At 51.0% G+C, this 17,534-nt stretch overlaps 1 pseudogene; it reads right to left on the bottom strand.

The window, feature by feature from the left end:
• Positions 1-337: 337 nt before the first annotated feature.
• Positions 338-11,532, bottom strand: LOC143673100 (tubulin polymerization-promoting protein-like; annotated as a pseudogene).
• Positions 11,533-17,534: the final 6,002 nt, after the last annotated feature.

A 17,534-nucleotide genomic window follows, 5' to 3' on the forward strand; every position in this document is an offset into this window, starting at 1 on the left:
CAGTTTTCCTGGCATCCCTGTCCTCTACCCTCTGGCCATTTTCAGATATTGCCAAATATCCCCTGGGGACAAATCTGCCACTAGTTAAGAGCTACTGTGTTAGAAGGAGGAGGACAAGTAATAAAACAAAAGGGCAATATGTGCCAACTTTGGTGAGTTTAAGGCTCAGGATGGGGTTTATTAGAGGGGTGATTCAGATCCTGAACATGCTGGGGGAAAGAAGGAGTGGGGGGTGCAGTGGGGAGGGGACCACAGCATCCTTTCTGTGGCTACCTAGGATGGACAGTAAAGTAGTGGAGGCAGAGTCAACAGCGCTGGCACACAGGCCCCTGTGGTTCTACTTGTGCCCCTGCATCTTCTGGTCATAGGTGCCCGGCAGGCTTGTAGTCCAGCATGTAGACTGACACGGCCACCACATCCATATGGCTGACCTTGCCCTTGGCCCTGTTGGACAGGTCGAACCACTCCTTGTGGAAGCCACTGAACTTGCTGGTGACCACGAACTGTGACATGGGTGGGAGAGGAGATGGCCTTCTGAAGAGGATACAGGGAGGGGATGGAAGACATGAACCTCCACCACCTGCCTGGAACCTCTGGGCACCCCCTATGAACAGCGCACACACCCTGTGCTCATCATCACTCTGCAGTGATGGGGAACTTCCTCTCCTCCAGCCTCTGCACCTCCCCCACGGCCTCCTCCCTGCTCTTGTCTTGGAGCCACTTCCTGGCCAGCTCTTCCAGCGCCTCCTGCTCAAATGTGATGGTTTGGTAGGACTTGCCCTTGTGAGTGAGAGGGGCACTAAGGATGGCAACCAGGGGGCTGTGGAGACCCTTGCGATGGGGCAGCCCTGGGAAAAAACCTGGGGGATGGGGATTCCACCTTGAGCATTGGTTGAGCCCAGAATCAGGGGCCCCAAAAATGGGAGACCCCATCTCCCCAATGAACCAACCCAGAGACCTGATGGCAAGGGGGCTCTATTCCCCTGGGACTTGAGAGTGACAAGGGAACCCCATCCCTGAGAAGGTTCAGAGGGCCTCATGTTGGCAACTGAGGGCTTGCCTGGCAACCAGCAGCCTAGATCTGCTGCCTGCTGACCACAGTCCCCCTGCCCAGCAGAAATGGGGAAATGGGGGTCTCCCTGGCCCCTGCAATTTCCTGGGGACAACTGGCAGAGGGCCCTTCTGTTCAGGGTGAAGGTGGTGATCCCAGGCTTAGACAATGGACCTGGTGGCAGGGGCTTCCCAAAGGCAGGTGGACACCCCCTGAAATACTCGCTGAGGGGCTGTGCAGATGCTAGAAGGGAGGAGGGGCAAGGAGATTAGAAGGGGGTGGGCAGAAGCCCCAACTTCAGATCCAGGCCCTCTGGGTGGGGACAAGGAATCTAGGAGGGGGCCAGGGGTGATAGGGATCACCCACATGGAAACAGCCTGCAGCCAAGGAGCCATCACCCCAACATGCTGCTGCCTCTTGGGGGGACATGGAGTGCAGCAGTGCCATCCCAAGAAGGATATCTCTGGCTGCAGTGTAGGAGCCAAGTGTTAAAACAAGACCTGCAGAATTTGTTGGAAGAAGCTGGCCTCAGGATGGTGGAAGTAAACTGTGGAGATTGTTATGTAGAGCAGTCTGGGAGGAAGGGAATGTTTGTTTATCCCAAATGGTTATTTTTAAGTATGAAGGAAGAACACTGAAAGATAAGAACTTTGTTCCCTCAGGAAATGCATGCATGCCTATTGTCATCCTGTGGTATATAACCAGGATCTGGTTAAGAATAAAATTTTCTGAAGTCTGTCTGAAGTAAACTCAAGCTTCAGAACCCCTGAACCCGTCTGTGTCTTTCTTTCTCTCCTTCTTCCTTTCTTTCATTCTCATCATTCCTTAATATCCTTCGAGCTCCATTTCAACAGGAAGCAACACTCCAGGGCATCCAGGTCTGTCAGGAAGGAATGGGGCCAGGACCCACCTTGGGTGCCAGCTTCTAAGCCACAGAATAATCTGGGAGCCACATCAGTCAGCCGCGGTCTGCACTGTCCCCCACAAGTAGGGTGTTGACAGACACATCCAGGGTGGGGCGCACAGGGGGGGACACCACCTCCACCAGGCACCTTGCTGCCAACCTCAGGCTGTAGCTTCAGTTCTGAGGTGAAGGCTGAGACTTCTGTGTGTCTGCCCATTCATCTGTCCATAAGGGCAATACCCAACTCCTGTCCAGAAATGGGGATCAAGATGTGGAGTCAAGGGAGGATCCATGAAAGGAGATCATGAGATGAGGTGTAGCAGCAGCAAGCATGGGGTCATAAATGCCTGGGGCCCCTGCCATAGTCTCCTATCCTGCAATGCTTCCTTGGGGAGTGTTTGGCCCTCAAGTCCCACATAACTTATGGGAGCCTAAGACAATGGCCATGTATAGACCCTACAGCAGGGCAGAGGTCCAGGGCAGAGATATGATTTGAGGCTGTGGTGGGGAGAGAGCAGAGGTCATGGGGTGGAGGGGGAGGGAATGCAGGGGGTACAAGGATACAAGGTGGGGTTAGAAGGATACATGGGGGAGAAGGAGATGCAGGGTGGGGGAAAAAGGGGACAGGGAGGGAAAAGGGGACACAGTATGGGAGAAGGGATGGGGGCCTTGCTCACTACCTATGCCAGGAGCCCCTGGCCTGGGCCCAGATCGAAGACCACACTCCTCTGAGCTGCGGGTCTGGCTTTGGTTATGAACCTAAGGCCCAGTGTGGCCATGACCCAGTCTGCATCCACAGCTATTTACATCCAGTAGGTGGTCACTGTTGGCAACTGCAGCTAGTATAGACTTTCTTAGAAAAAATTTGAAGCACATCCTTTAAGAATAATTGGACCTCAGACAAAAGTTTGATCTGGCTTTAGATAGACCATGTGTGTAACCTCTGGTCTCAGAGCTGAATTTCTGGAGGGGACCCTGGGGGGCAGAGACACAAACATGTGTCCCACCCCCTGTAAATCAGGGACCATGTGTGACTAGGTCAAGGTGACCCGGTAGGCAGAGGGGCCTTTGGTGGCCATGGAGGTATGGGACAATGGCACAACCATACACAAAATGAAACAAGAAAGTAACTGATCTGAGTTACATCATATAAAAAAATAACTCAAAATTGGTCTTGGAATTGTAAACCTAAAACTTCCAGAAGATCACCTAAGAGAAAGTCTTTGTGACTTGACTTTAAGCAGATTTCATAGAAACCACACAGAGCATAGAAGAAAAAAGAATGGATAAACCAGATTTCACCAAAATTTAAAAAGCTGTTTTCTTTGAAGGACACTGTTATGAGAAGGAAAAGACAAATCACAGATTGGGAGAAAATGTTTGCAAAACATGTATGTGATAAAGGAGTTGTACCTAAAACAAAGGATTCTCAAAACTTGACAAGAATAAGACACCCAATTCTTAAAATTGGGCAAAATATTTGCACTGACACCTCAGCAGAGAGACACAGGTGGCCCAGCATTGTGTATCCCAGGGGAGCACACAGAGCCTAGAGGAGCTGTTGCACACTGTCAGGATGGCTGGACATGTAAAAATAAGAGAGAGGACCTGTGGCACCTCCACTGGACCCACAGCCCAGGCATCCAGGTCATGTTACTCATCACTACCACCCAAATATCTGCAGCAGAAGATGGGGTGCTCTGCCTGGCCCTTCCATGCCATGGGCTCCAGACCACATTCTTCAGGCCCTGGTCAGCATGCTGTTGGCTGGCCTGCGGGGAAGGGTAGAGACAGCATACTTGGTACACACAGCCATGGAGGCTGGGAGTGGCCCCATCTTGACGACCTTGTTTATGAGTCAGGGGGAGTTATGCCAGGGAGGGGACACTCAAGTCCAGGTAGTGGGACACAAGGTTTGAATCATGACTAGTCTTTCCTGGCACATTCTGGAACCTTCAGTGATGGGGTGGTGAGCAGTGCCCACAGCAAGGAACCTGTGATGTGGTGGGCATGGGCAGTTGGGAATGAACTATGCTCATTGGCCTAGGACACAGCCCTGGCCTGTCTGTGGAGATGGAGGAGGCAGAGGTAGAGTGGCTGTCCCCCAGCTAGCAGGGCCTCTCTGTCCCAGCTAACATGTGACACCAGCCCTTGGAGCCACTCCCACTGGCCTGGCCCACACTTCTCTGAGAAGAACACTGAGGGACAAGGGGCCCAGGGTGCTCATGCAGAGCAGGGACACCCCACAGCAGGGAAATGAGGGGGTTCCTGAGACCTTCAGTTGTGGGCCCAACCCACTGACTCTCATCAGCGATGGAGGAAGGCCCTGGCCTGTGACCCATGTTGGTGACACTCTCAGCTGCCCAGCCATCTGTCCACCCCTTTCAGCCCCTTTCCCCTGTCCACCCACCTGTGAGGCAGGGCCTAAGGGCCTCATGTGACTGCTGTTCCTGCCCCAAAAGAGATGAGAAAAGGCTGAAGAGGCTGCCAGTGGCTGTGCAGTCACTGAGCAGGGGGACAGAAAACAGTTGGGGACAGATGGGACCCGAGATGTCAGTTGCCATGCCCCCTGCAGAGGCCCTGGTCACAGATGGGACCCTGGGTCACTGTGCAGCCCAGACTGGTTAGCAAGTGTGGCCTGGCCCCACAGCTTTTGGGGCTTATGGGGTGCACAGTAGCTGCACATGTCATGACTATTGCTGCTCCCACTCTCGCTGCCATGCCAACTGCCTGGAAGCAAATGCACATCCCTCGCTAGTACCCATTGTCACTTCCTGCTGCCTTCCATCATGCCCACCTGGGATGCACCTTCCATGTGAAGGGCCATGAGCCAGGGTAGGACCACCTCCCCAGCCTGCAGGACATTCTCTGTTGTGCCACTGCCCCCATGCTCTGACCCACTCCAGGAGCAATTCCCCACTAACTGCCACAAGGATTACAACCACTGGGGTCAAGGATACCCAGGGCCACAGCCTCTGGGACTGTAGGCACCTGGGGTCGTGGCCACTCAGGGTCATGTCTATTTGGTGTCACAGCCAACTGAGGTTAAGAACACCCAGGGTCGAAACCATTGGGATCAAGGACACCTGGGATCACAGACAGCAGGGATGATATACACCTGGGGTCACAATACTTGGGGTCACAGCCATGGGGAGTTAAGGACAACAAGAGTCACAGCCACCTGGGACCATAGTTGCCCAGGGTCATGGTTACTCAGGGTCACAGTCATCTGGAGTAAAGTTCAACCAGAGTCACACCCACTCAAGGCCATGTCCACCTCAGGTCATGATCACTCAAGGTCATGGACATCTGAGATCACAGCCACCCTGGGCATGACCACCTGGGGTAATGGTTGCTGAGGGCCTCTCCCTTCCCTGGGGACAAAGGGAAGGGTGAGAATCTGGGTCCTTTATTTCTGCATCGAGAGTTCTAGGCCCCCTGTAAAGGGAAGTCCCACTGAGACTCTAAGGGGCCCCTCTAATATTTCTGCCCTGCTGGTCTCCAGGCTCCTCCTTGACTGGTTGCTTCAACAGCCATGTTCTAGACACACTGCTCAGCCAGATGCAGGTGTCAGCCCTGGGCAGGGGAGGGGAGCCAGGTTGGTAGTGCCTGATGCCAAGTGAGAAGGCACTTGCAGGGACCCCATGGGGCAGGAGGTGTCAGCTGCCCCATGTCACATGAACATGACACTCTGGCCTGGCTCCTCCTACCCTTGATGGCACCTGCAGGATGGGGTTCACCCACAGCACTGAGGCAAGCCCCCTGCTCACCCCACGCATGGGCCATTTTGCATCTCTCCTCATGGTCACCAGAGGCTCTCCAGGGACTCTACCTCATCTGGGATGAGTCCTCAGCCCAAGACCCATGGTCAGCCACATGTCTATAAAGTGCCCCAGTACCCCCAGTGCACAGGGTCCCAGTATGGCATGCTTGTACCTGTTTGTGGACAAATGGGATATCATAGGAGGGGAGACATGGGGCTAAGTCCTCACCTGTACAACCAGGACACTGTAGGTATGGCCAGGGCTGAAGCAGAGATGATGCAAGGTCAGGGGGCCAGGGTGGGGTGGCAGAAGCCTTCAAGGAGAGGGGTCTGCTCTGCTTGGGCACCACTGCAGGAAGGCCTGGGAGGTAACTGTGGGAAGGTGACCCTACAGGGAAGTGACCTTGTTGGTGGAGGTGACCCTATGATAAGGTGACCTTGTGGGGAGCTGACACTTTGGGGGGGATAAACCTACAGGTAGGTGTCCCTATAGGGAGGCAACCCTGTGGGGTGAGGTGATCCTGTGGGGAGATGAGTGGTAGTGCTAAGCTGAAGCCACAGTCTCGACAACAAGTCCAGTGAGAACAAGGGAGTGGGCTCCTGTGGCCTTAGGTCTCCAGTAGATCCATATTGGGAGTGCCTGCCAGAGGCCTGGGGGTGGGGGTCTATCATTCCCAAGGCTCAGGACACTAAAGTGTGCAAAAGTGACCCCAAGATACCTTACATAGTGGCCAGGCAAGAGCTGCCCAGGGAGACTGAATTTGGCCCACCCACTCCTGGGGCAGAGGGGTTCCTGTGGATCTGGGGGAGATAATGGGGGACCTAAGTAAAGAAGTAACTGATGGTTTTAGCCCAGATGAGCCCATAACACATACGGCCCTGACCTTGAAGAGTCAACCCCAGGCAGGGGTCACACCCTTTCCAGTATGACTTCCCAAAATGAGTAAACCCTCCTCCACCTTCACATTCTGGACAAAAAGTGAAGCTTCTCTGCAGGACAGCATTGGAAAATGTCCATCAAGGCCACAAATTTCCATGGTTGCAGAGAGGACAAGCCAGAACTGTGGAGAGCATTTGGGGTCACAGCCATGATCACCAAGCAGAACCCTCTTTGGATATGGTCCCTATGTCCTTGGTGCCACTCTCTCTCCTCCTTCACCCCCATTTTCTCTCCTCCCAGGCTATCTTCTCCTTATTGCTGGGCCCCCCTTCTCCCTCCTCCTGGGGGCCTGTGCCTGGGGCTGCCTCATGCTCCCATTATTTACTCTCAGGAGTCACTTTAGCCCTTCATGGTTTCCTGCAGACCCCCCTCCCTAATAGTCCCTGCAGTTGTCCAGCCCATAGCCAGAGGTAGACAGCTGCTCACCGACCTCAGGGTTACCTTGGGGAAGCCACCCCTCCAGGGTGTGGCAAGTGGGGAGCATGTTGGCACCATGGACAGGAAGCATAGACACCTTCCCACCAGCTCCTACAGGTCCCGCTCTGTGCTGTTTGCTTGGGAAGAGTCTCAGGCCAAGGCCAAGGTTCCTGGGAGCTTGTCCCAGGGCTGGGCACAGGTGGACACACACATGAACCCAGATCACACACAGGCACACACAGATGCATGTAGTCCACACACTTGCACACATGCACATGCCTGGCATCTCATGCAGAGGGACAGGCAGCTCAAATTCTCACCATACCATGCTTACCCCCCACCCCATTTGGTAAGAAATATGCCACCCACTGGGCACCTACTTGATCTTGATGAAGATGATGTCCACATTGGTAATGGTAGTGTTTCCCATCAATCACCCAGCAATCACTGCACAGTTTTGACCAGTTTTTCCTATGCATATACCTCCCACTGGCCATTTTTTCCCCATGCATGGTGAACCTCTGGAAGACCTCCTCCAGTGCATTGTTTCCCATGCCTGCTGTGCCCTCCTGGGTGTCTTCTGACCCCAGCAACAGCCTCTTATCTGCTCTATACTTTGTGGGGCCCCCAGGAGACTTGGGGGTGTCTTGTTGGCAGCTTTGGCCAACTTAGCTTGCTTTTGGCCACCCTCCTGGGGGGGAGAGGAGGTGTCACTGCTGCCACATTGCCTGAAGCCATGTTCCTACTAGCCTGTGACAGGACAGGATGCTCAGCAGGTCTCCACGGCTCCCAGGATGGGCTAGGAGGCAAAGATGGGCAGGCTTCACCCTGTGGGTGACACCCCAAGGCCCAGCGACCTCCCTGAGAAAGCACCCAGGTAAGCAGGAGGATGGCAGAATTCTCCTGGAGGAATGAGGGTACCCCCAGATGACAACACCCACAGGCCCCACCTACCAGTGCAGGGCTGTGGAGTGAAGCCCCTCCCAAGCCCAGTCAGGCAGTGGGATCCCCAGCCCCCACTATCTGTTATTCCTTCCCACCTAAGGCCACACTGGTCTGTAGTTTTGGGAACCTGGGAATGCCTCCATCCACACATGGCCCTGGGCTGTTAAGTTACTGTAGAAAACCGTCTGGCTGGAGGTGGTGGGCACTTGGGCCTCTCTCAGACCTGGAACAGGAGGCATGGGTCACTCTTATGGGGTCCAGCTGTTCCCCATGACCTCATGTCTCAGCTGCAGTTGCTCCACACTGTATCCCCAGTCAGGCAATTCAGATGTGTCTGTAGCCAGGCCCAGGCACCCCTCTGGGGACACAGCCATGTGGAGACTCCTGAGCTCATGGCCTGATCCCGTGGAGCCACCAACCCATGTGGCCCTAAACGTAAGTGTTGTCACTGCCTCCTCAAGGGTCTCCAGCACTGCTTGTGTGGGACAGAGAGGGGCACTTTCACCTCCAACCTCCCAGCAGCTGAGTGTGGAGTTGCATCCATACAGGGACAGGCACAGACTGGAGGGTCTCACCCCACCCTGGATGTGCTTGAGACCAGACCATATCCTGACCATCAGGAAATGAGCCCCATGAAGCTCAACCACCAGATGCTGTTCACAGTACTTAGAGGGCTGTGCCCCCACACCCAGGGCCCAAGAAGCCCCGACCTGAAGCTGGAGCCCTGCCCCCACTTCTTGCCATATGCTGCATTTCTGGGACCTCACCAGCACCCAGGCACAAGAAGGAAAGAATGAGTAAGGTGAGTGGGCCCAGCATGAAGGGGAAAACCACTGGGACCCATGCACCTGCACTTGATGAGGAGGCATAGGTGCGCCCATGGAGCCTTGGAGGTGGAGAGCACCCAGACAGGATCAGAACTGGATGTGCTCCTGGTATTGGCTCCTTGGCTTCCTTCAGGTGCTTTGTAGTTAGGAAAAAGTAGCCTTGTGTTAAAGAGCAATGTGCCCTCTGTGTTGTGCTTTGAAATTTATTGGGTTTTTGTAAATGTTATTTTTCACAAAAAAGAAAAAAAGTTGATTGTGATGATAAAAAATATGTATGCCTTCACGCCTCCTATATTTGGGAACTGCTAGAAGGAAAAATCTGAGGGGATCATGTGGTAGCCCATGAGAAAATCTGAGATTTGTGCTGTAACTACTTGTTGAAGAGTGCTTTAAAAACTCTTTTTTGAACTCTTTGAAAAAGAGTGCTTTTTTTTCCTTTGGTTTGTATTTATGTTATATATACAATATTTTTTTTTTAAAAAAGAGCAGTGCACCCCTACACCCAAACACTCCGACACCCACCAAAGGCATAGGCCAGTTTCCGGAACTTCCCCCTACCCATGCAGGGAGCTGGCACCTGCTGGGTCATGCTTGGAGGCACGGTTCCTCTGGGACCTAGATCCATGCTCAGGAGCCAGGCCAGAGTCCTGCAAGTTCTACTAAGCTGGCAGGCAGGGTGCATCATGGCAGGGCCCCCTGAGTACAACAGACAAACTTGAGGCCCACCTGGCATGCTGGGTGTCTGGGAATATGGTCAGCAGAGTGGAGCAGAGACCAAGGAGCCCTCATGGAGGGCACAGCAGCCGGGCCTGCTGGGTTTATGCACATCTGCAATGGGCTGTTGGATCAGCCCTTCAGTAAACTAGGTGGTGAGAAGGCTGAAGGAGGAAGTAAAATCCTCCTCTCATAAAGTGTATCTGCCAGGTGAGGACAGGTACACTCAGATAAATTTGCCCTAGGGAGTGGGAGTCTGGAGTCTGTGTGGGTACATTCCCCAGGGACCCCTCACTGTGGCTGGTGCTTGTTTGGAAATGGGGTGTCTGCAAATGTGACTAGTTCATAAGGTGACCTGGATGGGGCTTTGGACCCAGCCGTAGGAGGGAGGAGCTGGCCATGTGGGCCCGAGGCTGGGTGGTGTCACAGGAGTTCCAAGGGGGCTAAGCAGAGACCACTGACTTCTGGCTCCCTGGACAAGGAACAGAACCTCTCTACTGACCCATGTCCCTGGCTGACTGCTGCTCCAAGTCAAGCACTGCTGGTGGCTCCCAGCAGGACAGCAGGGTCTGCAGGGACAGAGGCCATGACCCCAGCCATGCAAGTACCCGAGGGCAGTGAGGGTGGGCCTTGAATAGCCCAAGGGAGGCAGGATCTCCAGGACTTCTCTGCTCTATGAGCTATGGCTTGAGGGTGAGAGGGGTCACAGCTGTTTGTGGGGAATAGGATGTAGGGTGTGGCATGTGAGGTGCCAGGCATTGGGTGTAGTGTGAAGGGTACAGGGTGAGGGGTGTGTGATGTGGAGTGCAGGGTTCAGAGTGTAGGGTATGGGGTGGGTGCAGGGTGTGGGGTGAAGGGTGCATGCTATAAGGTGCAGGGTGCAAAGGGGCTTGGGAAGTGGGGGATGTGAAGGGAACTCTGGAGTGAAGAATCAGGCCAGGAGACCCAGTTCTGGCCTCCCACACTGCCAGCTCCCCCTCAAGCAGGCCACTTTGTGATGGAATTTCCTTCTGGAAATAACACATGTCAGTGCCACAGGACTTGGGGGCACGTTTGGTTGCCCACTCATGGGGTCACAAAGGCCATGTCTCAGAAGATGTTCAACCCTGAGAGAGACACACAATTCTGGCCACACAAGACTCAGACATGAAATGTCAGGGACCTGAGAAAGAGCTGCCATGGGAGGATGGAGCAGGGGTTGATCCTGTGCTGGGAGAAGGTGTGAGGGGAGGGGTGCTGATCCTGTGCTGGTTGAGAGAGTGGGGGAGGGGGGCTGGACCTGTGCTGAGGGAGGAGTGGGGGAAGGGGGAGGGGCTGGTTCTGTGGTGAGGGAGGGCAGGGGTGTCCCCTGATGGCATAGGTGCAGTGGGGGCAGGGATTGTGAGAGCCTCCAGCCTCCAAAGGAGCAGGTCAGGATGTGCAGAGCAGAAAGTCCAGCCACAGAGACCGGTTGCTGCTTCTCCCCTGTTTCACGTAAACCCGGATTACCACAATGGAATGTGAGACATGTTTGCTTGAACCAAAACAACTCGCATTAGGTATTTGGTGTAGACCCCTCTGTGCCCAGGGCAAGTGCCAGACAGGGCTCTGCGACCCTGGAAATGGGGATGGCCACTCGGGGTACAGGGATGAGGCCATACTCTGTTCACAGCAGAAGCCACCACTGGACTCTGGGCCCAGAGAGGGCCCTGAGAAATCCCTGACTCTGTGTCTACCCCACACACTTTCTCCCTCCCATGCCAGGGGAAAGAGTGGTGAGCCTCCCCTTGTCCCATGAAGGACAAAAAAAGCATTTGGTGAGAAGCTGCAAGTTGCAGGGACAACACATTGCCTACCTTCCCAGTCCCAGATCAGAAGAAGCGAGTTTCCAGTGGTGTGCCTGGTGTGTCCTGCATACCTGATGTGTCCTTGTGTCAGGTGTGGCCCCATGTTCCTAGGTCTGTACCCTGGGTCCCCAGGTACATACCCCATGTCACCGTGTGTGTTCCATGTACTTATGTGTTTGTCCTGCATCCCTAGATCTGTGCCCTGTGTCCCAAGATGTGTTCCCTATGTCGCCAGTTATGTGCCCTGTGTCCCAGCTCTGTGCCATGTCCCTCAGGTGTGTGTCCTGCCCACCAGGTCATAGGCAGTAGAGGGCCAGGGGAGGGAGTGGGGGTCACACATGGGCTTCATGGGCTCAGATACTCTCTGAGGTTACTGGGGGATCTGCTAGTTCTGTATTACCTCCCATTCCCCATAGAGCCACCTGGGGTAGCCAGTAGGGCAAGGGAAGATGGTGGCCTCTGCTGTCCAGCAGACTTCCAAATGTTCATTTAGAGTATGAGGTTGTGTCTCCAGCACAGTGCAGCCAGGGCAGCATTGGTGCCTGTTGAACTGCCACCTGTGCAGGGGCAGCCACAGCTCATCTCCTAGGCAACAGCCTTAGAGCCTGACAGCCTGGGGTCACAAGTGGCCTGGGAAGACCTGGGGTACAGCAGTGTCATTGGGTTCAAGGACAGGCCAGATGGTAACCTGCATATTTGGGAACTTGCACATGTGAGAATCTGCACCTGTGGGAATCTTCATGTGGGGACATACACACAGGTGTGAATATGCACATGTGGGAACCTGCATACAGTGTGAAACTACACTCTGGTGTGAACCTGCACACATGGGGACCTGTACACTAGGGAAGTTGAACACAGGTGGAAACCTACAGTGTGAACTTGTACTTATGAAATCCTATGCATGAGTGTGAACCTGCACAAGGGTATGTTCTCTGTTTCACCAGGTATCTGCACACCTGAACCTGTGTGTGAACTTGCACGCATGGGAACCTGCACACAGGTTTGAAACTATACTCAGGTGTGAACTCGCATGCAGGTGTGAACCTACACTACAGTCAGAGCCACACTCTCTGAAGCAAGATGTGCATGGCTGTTTGGATCCATCAGGACCTAAAGTGGCCAAGTGGCCCATCTGGTGTCTGTGGCACATGACATGATGTGCCTGGGCAGCCATCAATGGCCTCTTGGAATGAGGGCTGGACAGACACCCTGCTGGATCCAGCCAGAGCAACCTTTCCTGCTGCACTAACCCCTGATCCGGACCTCACCAGGCCCTGTTGAAACCCCAAGTGGTCCCAGAGGCTGGTTCCTCTAACGGACCAGATATCAGCCCAATTCTTGTGATTGCCCCAGGTTTGCTGGGCTACAGGGCTGTGAACTGAGCTGTGTGTGGGATTGGGGAGCAGGAAGCAGGGCCAGCTGTGCCAAAGGCCTTCCATGTGAGAGTAGACCCTCCAGGTGATTTGGGAGTCAGGGGTAGCATCTGGAAGATACAAGTCACAATCTCAACCTGTCCTTGGGGCTTGGGGACTTCCCTGGTAGAGGCCCCAGCCTTGGCTGGATGGTTGCAGTCTGGGAGTGTTGCTGGGAATCCCAAAATTGCTAGGTCTGAGCCCCACCAAAGCAGTCCACTCCCCACTAGTACACTATTATATCTCCAGGGCTGGGTTCTGCAGTCACCAGGGGATAAGCAGAATGGCTGCCAGAAAACCCCTACTAGCCTAGGATCTGGGCATGCCTAAGCATATGGCCAAGAGCAGGAGACAATAAGCAGTGTCTCGGGCACCCCTTGGGTCACAGAGCTAGGCCAAGGGTCCATATCTATGGGCCTGGCTAGGACAGCACTGGTGGCCACTGGGTGGCACAGAAAGATGTGCCAAGATGGGGTGCTGGGTGTGAAGTTGTCCATGGAAGATTCTGGGCACCCTAGAAGGGTGCTCCTCCTGAGAGAAGATGGGAGGGGTGCAGGGGGTAGTGACAGTGGCCTGGAACAGCTGAACTGTGTGGACACAGCACCTTCAACCCCACCATGAGGACAGAAATCAGGACCCAATATCATATGTGGTCCAAGGTGGCCACAACATTACCCCCAAAGGGCAGATAGTTGGAAAAACCCACATCTATGAGCAGATGGATGGACACTCAAACACCAGATGCCATGCAAAGAACCCTCAGACAGGAGCTGTGCCATGCTGCAACCAGAGGGAAATAAGCCGTGTAGGGAGGGAACCCTGGAGGAACATGGAGTGACCAAGTTCAGCGACCAGGGCAAAGGGGGAGTAGCATAGGGGAGGATGGGGGAATGGCCACACGACCTGTGAGTCAAGGCAAGATGGGGCCAATTACAGTAAGTTAGTGACCATGATTAAGATAAATGGAAACCAAGCAAACAGAAACCTGCCGGAGAGTTGGCAGCAGTACCACACTGTCCCAGAGAAGGCTTGGTGTGGGAAGTCTCCACGTGGACACCAGCTGGACCATGAATTCCAAACCATAGCAACCTGGGCAGGGATGGGGTGCTTTGCAGCCTGATAGCCAAACCCTCCCAGGAACACCCCATGGCACCCCATTGCCCCTGCACACTGCTCTGGGCCAGAAACATTACCCACCCTGACCATGGAACACCCCAAGAGGGAAAGAGGCCCATGTGCTCTGCAGAACCCTGGGCTGCGGGTGTCTCACACTCATGGGCTCAGGGCTGCTGTGAGTCCTGCACAGAAGGTGGAGGTGGCCCCACGGCTGTCAGGTCCATGGAAAAGGTGCTCCTCGTCCTCGTGGCACCTGCCCGCCCATGCAGTTGAGTTCTGTGGTGTTGGGGTGAAGGTGGGCACAGAATGCTGGCCTGAGCTCCAGGCCAGTGCTGCTGCATAAAGAGGCCTCCAGGATGTCCTCACCCAGGGTGCTGAGCTTATTGGGAGACTACACCCACCCTCTGCATCCCCAACCCAGCAGACACCCTTCCCCAGTTCACCGGGACTTCAAGGGGGCAAGATGCTTCTTGTAGGGGCAGCAAATGGGGTGTGTGGCAGTGGTGCCAGGACAGGGTGGGCCCAGTTCAAGCCTCTCCCAAAGAGGCGGTCAGGGCCACCTCAACCCCTGCCCTGAGGTCACCTTTCATGGCCCATTGGAAGAAGCACAGTGGTCAGCAAAGAGACCTTGTGGGAAGAGGAGACCCAGGAGCAGAGGGAAGGAGGACACATGGAGAAAGGTGACCACAAGCCAAGTCCATTTGGCACACCAGAATCTCACAGGCAATTGGACAGCTTCTCCCACAGAGACACCAGCAGGAACATGACCCTACTTACTGTGGGATTTGTGCCTCCAGAATTGCAAAAGAATAAATATGTAGATGGTTTTTGTCCTTTTTAATAATTTACAAATATTACTTCTTTTCCCCTCCCTTTCCCTTTCTCCCAGCCTGTTTCTGACTTTGCCTGCTTTCTGTTTCTGTGAATTTGCTTTCTCTGGTCAACTCTTATGAGTGACATCACAAGGTTTTCCCCTTTTGTGCATGTTTATTTCACTGAGCATGTTTCAAGATCCTTCGATATTACAGCCTGTCTCATAATTTCATTCTTTCTTAAGGTCAAATAGTATTCCAATCTGCATATGGACTACATTTTGTTTCATCCATTCATTTGTGGATAAACACTTGGGATGTTTCTAGGTTTGGGCTATTGTGAACAATGGTGCTATAAAAACCATTATAATGTGATTATTATTGTGAATAATGATGCTGTACAATATCTATTTGCAACCCCTTTTTTCACTCTCTTTGGTTATATATCTTGATGTGTGATTGCCAATTCATATGGTAATTCTATATTTATGCTTTTGCAGAACTGCCATATTGCTTTCTACAGTTTTTGCACCATTTTACATTCCCACTAACAATGCACTAGAGTTAAAATTTCTCTACATCCTAACACTTGTTATTTTCCAATTTGCTATAATAACCTTCCTCATATGTGTGATGTGGTATCTCATTATAGTTTGGCTTTGTATTTCCATAATGGTCAATGGTTTGAACAACTTTTCACGTGTTTATTGGCATCTTATCTATCTTCTTTGGAGAAATGTCCAAGTTCCCTGCATGTTTTATAATTGGGTTATCTCTTCCTTGTTTCATTAACAAGTTCTTTATATATTCTGGACATTAAGCCCTTATCTAATATATGGTTTTAAACTATTTTCTCCCATCCTATAGGTTGTCTTTTCACTTTCTTGATGATTTTTATCAATGCACATAAGTTTCAAATTTTGATGACATCAAATTTATCTATTGTTTTTTTATGGCTTATGCTTTTGGTGTCATATTTAAGAACCCATTGTCAAATTCATGTCATGAAGAACTGCTTCTATGTTATCTTCTAAGAATTGTTTAACTTTAGCTCTTATATTTTTGTCCTTGATTCATTTTGAGTAGATTTTTGCATATAATGTGAGGTAGGGGTTGAATTTCATTCTTCTACCTGTGACTATCCAGTTTTCCCAATACTGTTGGTTGAAGAGACTGTTTTATCCCCATTTCATGTGCTTAGCACATTTGTCAAAAATCAATTTTCCCTAGATGTATGAGTCTATTTATGGATTTTAAATTCTGTTCCACTGGTCTATCTGTTTTTGTGCCTTTACCACACTGTTTTGATTACTGCCACCTTGTAGTTCAATTTGAAGTCAGGAAATATTAGTCCTCCAACCACTTCTTCTTTTTCAAAATTGTTTTGGCTGTTCAGTGCCCCTTGCAGTTCCATAAAAATTTGAAACTCAGGTTTTCCATTCCTGAAAAAGGAAGAAAGAAAAAAGACTGCTGGAGTTTTGACAGGGATTGCACTCAATGTCTATACTGCTTTTCAAAATAATGGCATAATAATGTCAATATTTCCAGTCCAGGAACAAGGGTTATCTTGTCATTTGTGTAGTTCCATTAAAATTGCTCTCAGTAGTATTTTGTAGTTTTCACTATTCAGTCTTTTTAACCTTGAGTACATTTATTGTAAATTTATTCTGAAATAATAATTATTATTGTAGATACAATAATTTTATTATTGTAGATTTTATGGTAAAAAAAATCTGCTGTTTTGAGACACGAAGTTTGTGTAATTTGTTATGGCAGTTGTAGGAAAATGATTCAGCAAGATAAAAAGAAAAAGCATCCCACACAGAGGAAAAATATCTAATATACAATAAAATATAACCAGGTACACTAGGAAAAAATTACTAACAACTAACAGAAACAATAGGCAATAGAAATAATTCAGTTTCCAATTTTTGAAGCTTGCTCAGACACTGGCTTTAAAGTAACTATGTGTACTATGTAAAAAGAAATAAAGGAAAAGAGAAAAATTTCAAAAAGATCTGGTAAGTATAAACACTTGCATAACATTTTCAAAATAATTACCAATTTGAAATTATGGAGCCCTTAAAAAATACAACAACTACAACTCAAATCTCAGTGGATGCATTTAACAGCAAGGCATATTAAGCAGAGCTCTAGAGAGAATTAGTGACCTGAAGTTAGGTCAAAAGAAAGAAACAAGAAGGGAAAAGGGGTGATAATACAGAAGAGATGGGGTGTGTGTGGTCTCAGGGAGAGGTTCTGAGGTACATGTAATTGTAATCCCAGAGGAGAGAAGGGAGAAAGGATCAGAAGCAATATCTGAAGAATTCTTGCTAACATTTCTCAAATCTAATTTAGGAAATTAGGTTATGGGTTCGAGAAGGACTATGACCCTAAACCTGAAAAGCATTTACTGAAAGTAAAATTGAAAGACAAAATCTTAAGATCATTTAGAGAAAAAAAGTCAAATTGCCTTCAAAGGAAACAACCATTAGATGAAAAATAACTTATAAAGAAACAGTAGAAATGAGAAGACAATGGGTTGGTGTCATTAAAGTGCTGAAAAAAATGACTGCCAACCCCAAAACCTTATATACAGTGAAGACATCTTCAAACACAGGGGTAAAATGATGACATCAACAGGCCCATAGTAAAAGAACTACCAAAGAGCATTTACCAGGCAGGGGGAAAATACTGCTGCAAGATTTAGACAGGAATAAGGGTTTGAGAATGTTTCAATAAATTAGCCCTTGATGACATAAAGCAAAATATTATTTTAGTGAATATTGATTATGGAAAACAAT

This window comes from Tamandua tetradactyla, unplaced genomic scaffold (genome assembly GCF_023851605.1).
Source record: "Tamandua tetradactyla isolate mTamTet1 unplaced genomic scaffold, mTamTet1.pri scaffold_130_ctg1, whole genome shotgun sequence".
NCBI lineage: Eukaryota > Metazoa > Chordata > Mammalia > Pilosa > Myrmecophagidae > Tamandua > Tamandua tetradactyla.